Genomic DNA, 7,364 nt, shown 5'->3' with positions numbered 1-7,364 from the left:
TGCAATCATTTTTGCAGCTTTCCAAGACATTGGTCTCATTACTGCAAACGATTTACGTGTTTTATAGATTTAACAATCGAATGACGGAGTGTAGCATTGTCTTAAGGGCTCATTGTAGCTGCATTATTAGCAGATATTAATTTTTATTTATAATTATAAATACGGCTGCATCATTGTCTTTTCTTTGCCTTCCGATTTTAACCCTTAATATTCTAAATTATTATATTTTTCGAAAATCATATATTTTAATCGAGTTTTTGAGCTTATTTTTAAAACAAAAATTAGCTAAAAAGTTATTAGCTATTACATGTAACTCTAGGGTATACAGGAAGTAAAATAAGAAAAAATGCTAAGGGTATATTAAATTATATATTTAAGCATAAAAGATGTTTTGTATATGTATAGAGACTTATCTTGTATGAAACAGCTCATTGCAATCAATACACAACCCCAAATCACATCAGATGTTTTACATATGTATAGAGACTTATCTTGTATGAAACAGCTCATTGCAATCAATACACAACCCCAAATCAAATCAATCAAATTTTATGATTAATATTTGTGAATAGTGATACAAGTGCAAATATATCAAAAGTTATTGGTAAAATATGAATGTGAATAAAGGTATATGTAAAAATATATCACTATTCTCATTAAAAAATATAGGGAAAAACATTATATGTTGACATATCACAAATGTTTTAACTCCAAAATTGAAAACTGATGATATATGTTGAGATATACTAGTAGTTACGGCAATAGAAATTCAAACTGTGCAGTTTTAGGTCGACTTACCTCGCTTTTCCCTATTAAAATAATGACCGGTTTGTTCCCGCTCAATCGACTTGTCTGTCATTTGTGGTTTAGTACTACACGGGTGTTACTGTTGGTTTTATCCACTTTTGTTTTGACCTTTTAAATGAGCTTTAAGTATTCGAGAGAAATGTAATAAGTAGTGTAGTGATAGTATACCTCACCTATATAACATCAATTCCTGTTCGAGATTATTTAGTAATAGCCGTGAGAAATAAAAATTAGAGGTTATGGCATCTCAAAGAAGCAAATTGATTTCCAAACTGTTGGAAGAAGATAATGTAAATACTGGAGACCTCCAAGGTAATAATTGTTTATTTATCTGTACAATAATAATTAAAACAGTAATATCATTATTTTTTATACGACATACTAGATTAACAACATTTATTTTTGCGTAAAAGTTTTCTAGATGCAACTCAACTATAACTTGGTGAATATGCCTATTGTTTTTGGTTAACTTTAACCAGTGGCGTTACTTTAATTTGTATCTCTAAAAATTTTAAAAATTAATGTATGTATAAGTTGATGCTTAACTTACATACTCAAGTCAAATTTCAGATTTCTTATCATTTTATACATAAAATAATATATTTTCGGTTTTCTCTAGAGGGGACCGAATTTCCATAAAAAGTAAAAACCAATTTTGGCGTGACAATTTCATTTTTCTGGAAAAAAAATTGACAAAATTTATTAGTTTTTCAAAAATTTGATATTAATCTGGGTTTTTAGATGAAAATTCCATGATGGGCAATGCGGGTGTTTTCCTTGAAGAACCTGTCTTAGCAGATGAAGATAATAGATCAAGTCCTGCACCTTCACTGTCCTTCTGTGAACCGAATGTTCGAAAGACTTTGAAAGAAGTTATTGATCAAGTATGTGGGATTGATGACGACGACAAAGGTTATCTGGAATATCCAGGTAATGAGGAGGCGTTTGATGATAGTGACGCGCCAGATTATATACAAGAAAGTGATACCGACTCCGATAATGACATCCCAAAGAAAAAGCTGCAAAAAGATACAACAGCACTTATCGCACATGAGTCAGGAAGAGAAATCTTAAAAAATAAACCTGGACGAAAATCGCTAAAAAATGAAACTAGGCTAATTCGTTAGAAACGAAAGCAGAACAGAAACCTTCGGTTATCGTACACCACGAAAAGTGGGAAGGTTATAAAAGCACGGACATGTCAGGAGCTATTAAGTTGCCGCTTAAAATGCAAAGACAGGATAACTGAAGAAAAACGACAGGAAATTTTCAAAGAATATTGGTCTTTAGCGAGCTTTAACAAACGCGTGTCTTTTATAGCTAGGCTTATAACAACAGATGGAAAGAAAACCACAAAACGTAAATTAGAAAACAAAAAACATAAAAATAGGCTTCTGTCACACAAATATTTTTTACCACTAAATGGTCAACTACTAGTTAACGTTTGTCACAGTTGTTTCCTAAAAACTTTTAAAGAAACAAAACGGTTTCTAACCGATATGACAAAAAACAAGATTTCTTCAGCTTCTGCAATGCCACATGATGATTTGCGAGGTCTTGCCTCACCATCTAACAAAACTCCCGAACAAGATATTTAATTAGTAAGAGTTCACATTGGATCAATCTCAACGTATGAGAGTCACTATTGTCGTCGTGACTCATCAAAGATATATCTTCCTCATTAATATACCTTAACAAGAATGTATGAAGAATACAAAAAATGGCTACCTCACGAGAAAACCCCAGTATCGAAATTCAAATATCAAAAAGTATTCCATTCCATAGAAATAAAAATCAAACAGCCCAAAAAGGATACCTGCGCTACATGCGATAAATATCATATGCTCCTGAAAACAACTAAAGATGCACAAAAAATGCAAGAAATTCAAAATCTTCATGATAATCACCAACAAGAAGCATCAAACGCTTATGAGACTAAGCGTATAGATAAAAATGCTGCGTTAGAAAATGAATCAAAAATCATTTATACGTTTGGTTTGCAATAGTGTCTCCCCACACCTGATCTTCAGACTTCAATAGCATTCTCTAAAAGGCAGTTGTGGACCTTTAATTTAACATTACATAGATTTAATGATAATCAAGCAATGTGTTTTATGTGGCATGAGGGCGTAGCTGGACGGGGTGCAAATCAGATTGCGTCATGCTTATACAAGCAGATTTCACATATTTCACCTGAAATAAAAGAGATCACCTTATATTCTGATATGTGTGCAGGACAAAACAAGAACTCTTTTTTACCTGCAATGTTCATGATGGTTTTAAAAGAGAATCCCAATCTATCATATATTAACCACAAATTTCTTGTTCCTGGTCACACCCACATGGAGTGTGATTCAGATCACGCAATTATAGAGAAAAAAAGATATCTATGTTCGATAGAACACCCAAGAGACTGGATGAATTTGGTGAGACTATGTGGAAATAAGCGAACTTTTTTAGTTACTGAAATGTGCAGATCGGATTGTCTTGAGTTTTCTTCTTTGTATAAGAATGTCCTTCAGCAAAGAAAAATTAACAACTTAGGAGAAAAAGTCATGTGGAAACAAATGAAATGGTTGAGATTTTCACAGAATCCTGGTGTCCTTGAATACAAAAGTAGCTTAAATGTAGACGAACCATTTAAAACCGTAGGTTTTTTAAGAAAAGGTAATACGTGGCCTAAAACATAAAAATTCCTCTGTCATAATATATAAAGGTCCCAATCCAATAAACATCGATAAAAAAAAGAACTTGATAGAGCTATTGCCTTATATTTCAGAAAAATTTCATGATTTTTATAGAAATTTAACTACGAAGGAGGATATACCAAATACGTTACCCGAGGATGAAAATAGTAGTGACGAGGAGAGTGTACACACAGAAATTGAAATTTTTAAAAATTAAATAAACTTTTACGTTGTATTTGACTATAAATGTACCATCTTAAGTAAACATAAAACTTTTCAGTTTCACATTTTATTATTTATAATTAATAATTAGATTTTTTACTATATCTTCCGAAAGGGCTTTTGTTCTTTAATAAATAATTGTGAAAAGTGATATAAGTCATATTTTTTTTTAAATTGTACAACTAGGTCCTTTTTACTAGTAGATCTATTTTAATCCAACAAATTCAAAGCCATTTCCAAAAATTGTTTAACGAAAATATCTTATTTGTATCCGTAACAACAATATTAAATTTGAAAAAACTATAATTGCGTTTTTCTCGAAACTTAAAATTTAGACTTATACCACTTTTCTCCAACACCCGCCAAATATGCCAAACATTTTCCAATGATGCGTCTAGTAACCATGTTAATAATGGCCACCGCTATTTGTTTATTGATCTAATACAAATCCTGTACCTCCCTATAATATTTTAATCCATCAAGTCCATTTCTCCCATCGATGAGTTATATTTTCCTATGAGACACGGACGAGGCACTTGAATAATTTTCTTTTTTTGTTGAGAAAACCTTTTTACAAGTAGTGTCATTGGTTGGATGCCATAAGAAGTAGACACAGCAGTAAAAATATTATTGTCGGACCAACGTAAAAAATAATGCCTTTGTTGCGTTCAATAACGCCACTACTATCAGCCCGATCTGCCTGTTTTTGAAAATCACTTTGGTAAACGAGTTTCGCGAATGTTACCGGTACACCATATACCATTTTCTCGCATATTTAACAGTAGGTTAACATTGGTAAACAAGTTATCGAGAGTTTATATGATAAATTCCTTTTATTTGTGGGTAACTCACGCAACCTGTTTAGCAGTGAAGCAGTAGCTTTTCTATGTAATTTTTCGTCCCTTTCGCTGAATTTTGGGTATGTCCCTGATATATATTAAAATTAATTAGATAACCATCTTTTGTGTTTAGCAACAAAATTTCAAATCTAAATCTGATTGGCTTTCCCCTTATGAACTGTTTACAAGAATGCTTCACATAGTATCTTCATGTTATTATTTTATGCCCAATGTACAAGTTGCAAAATTGGTTTAAATCGATTAGGCGTCATTGCATTTTTAAGAAAAGGGTGCTCCATGTCGTGTTTAAAATCCCAGTATTATCTCTTTCCTGGTTTTGGAGTCAATCCACTAATAATTAAAATTTCAATAAAGCATTACAGTTCTTGAAGTGAGATATTTGGATCGAGAATATTTTTGAAAAAAGCATATTTTTTTCTAAAGCACATAGAGTTGTTGACTCTAAGTATTCGAATAATGGGTCATCCCAAAATAACTCAAACAATTCAACAGGTGTTAAATTCTTATATGCAAAAAAATTGGTTTTAGAAAAGTATCTTGACGATTTTAAAAATCACGTCGTTTTAACCAAGAATCTGTACATTATCTAAAACAGCAGAGAAGAAAGCACTTAGAAAAATTGATAATAAAAGACACTATGAGACAGAGCTAGAAGTGCAGATATACGACGTAAATGAAACGTTAAGAACATCAAGCACACAATAAGAAGTAGAAGAGTAGAATGAAACGATCATATAAGCCGAATAACAACAAATAGCCCGTTCCACAATAGGAAGACGATCAGTAGCAAGAACATTAAAACGATGGAACGACAACTTACTAGAAGCACATTGAAAACAGCCAACTTTCTTTGTAAGTAATATATTATTAACTCTTTATAAGTAGTTGTAATATCTGCCTAATAACGTGGCTATAATATCTTACTTTTGGTCAAATAAAAATTATTTATGATTGATTACTAAACGCTTCTATTAATGATTTGGAATTGTTTTTATTACATAGTTCTGGTCTTTATTATACCTATAAAAAACGAATTTAGTTTCGTTAATTTCTCAAAAAAAAATATTGAACTTGTAAAGTCCATGGTTCCAGACTAGAACTTTGTTATTTTTTACTTTCATCAAATTGACAGACACAAATTTTTGTGTATTTCACATTTTGTTCATATAAATAAACAGTAACTCTTTCTGTGAGAGTTTTCTACCGTTGTTAGATTTTACACATTGATTTTGTAGATACAACTGTTATTTTTTTACTAAGATGCACCTGATGTACAAAAATACACCCGAAGTAAAAATTTATACTTTTAATTGACTTTAATCTCACACTAGTATTATTTTATTACGATGTTAAATTGATATAAGTTTGATGGATAAAAACTTATTTTAGTCTAGCTTTATAAACATATGTATATTAAGTATGGTCGTCAGTAATCGGTGTACTTTACACAGAACAGAATAAACCCACAAATTTCATTTTTGTATACAACTTTCTGTGTCTCAAAGATTTTAGAATTTTCCTAAGAAAAAGCAGTAAAAAAGATATAAAAACAAAAACAACGTCGTCTGGTATCAGGATCAAACTCTTGAAATTCTGACCGAAAGGGGTTAAACAATACAGTTAACCCTTTAAATTATTTAGCAAAGGGATTCGTAAATGGTCCCAAGTACAAGTTAAAATTTTATTAGTTTGAGCCTTCATCTAATATTAAACAAACTTCGAAGTTATGACTCAGTTGTTACCGCAAACCGAACTTAGTTATTGTATATATATATATATATATATATATATATATATATATATATATATATATATATATATCGTCGGTATACTGCGAAAACCACGTAAATGACAAATCTTAAAATATTGAGTTAAGTATACCAAAATTCTCAGCTTTTTCCGCTCTACATACAGGTAAAACCCAATAAATGATACGACTTACCATTCAGCAGATAGTTTGTGTAATAAACAAATGTTACACCTAATCAACTGTTCATTTTCAAATAAAACAATATATCGCTACTTACTTCCATAAAATTAAAGTTCAGCTGCATGTAAAACAAAGTGAGCCCACATATATTATTATGCCGGACAACAATATATTTCTACTACTGCAAACCATATTCAGTAAAAAGGTGATAAGTGTCTTTAATACATTTTACGTGTATGATTTTTTAAAATTTCTCTTTCATATCGACTAGTAAAAACCTTCAAGTACACTTACTTCATTCTACCTGTAAATGGGGTGAGTTAAAATTTAGAAATGGTTACTAAGCTAAACCCATAAATGATCTTTATAACACATACACAGATAGAATATCTGAAGACAGCAGTTCAATTCTTGATGATTCTGAGAACAATATAGTCTCAATGATGGAATCCATTTTTGATAGTGACTTTTCATATGTAGACCCCAAATATCAGCCAAGTGAAGAGGGATCGCTCTCTCTAGGAAGTCTATATGATTTACACACTTTGATAGCCTAAATGATGAGAAAAAAGATACTGAAATAGGTGCACCCACGAACAATTTAGTGTCAACTGAAATAGCTAGTTGGATATTAAATCTACTTCTTGACAAAGTATGGAAAGACGTACGTCCACTAAAAGGTTGGAGAAAAGCTAACCCCAAAGATTGGGTAATCAATGTCGCAAAAAGGAGGAGTGCTGAGGGTTTGCCTTATAGGATAAAAAAGACCATAGACCAGCATTGCCAAAACCAGTTAATTGTTCAGAGTGCTTTTACAAATGTTCCAGTTATTTCAGCGAAGATTACAGAAAAAGACTA

General features: G+C 31.3%; 1 pseudogene; it reads left to right on the top strand.

Annotated features, from left to right (window-relative positions):
• The first annotated feature begins 1,046 nt into the window (after positions 1–1,046).
• On the top strand, positions 1,047–3,711 carry LOC140435776 (uncharacterized; annotated as a pseudogene).
• Positions 3,712–7,364: the final 3,653 nt, after the last annotated feature.

The sequence above is a fragment of the Diabrotica undecimpunctata genome, chromosome 3 (genome assembly GCF_040954645.1).
Source record: "Diabrotica undecimpunctata isolate CICGRU chromosome 3, icDiaUnde3, whole genome shotgun sequence".
Lineage (NCBI taxonomy): Eukaryota > Metazoa > Arthropoda > Insecta > Coleoptera > Chrysomelidae > Diabrotica > Diabrotica undecimpunctata.
The sequence above is the reverse complement of the archived record's forward strand: the minus strand, read 5'-3'. Positions and strand labels throughout refer to the sequence as shown.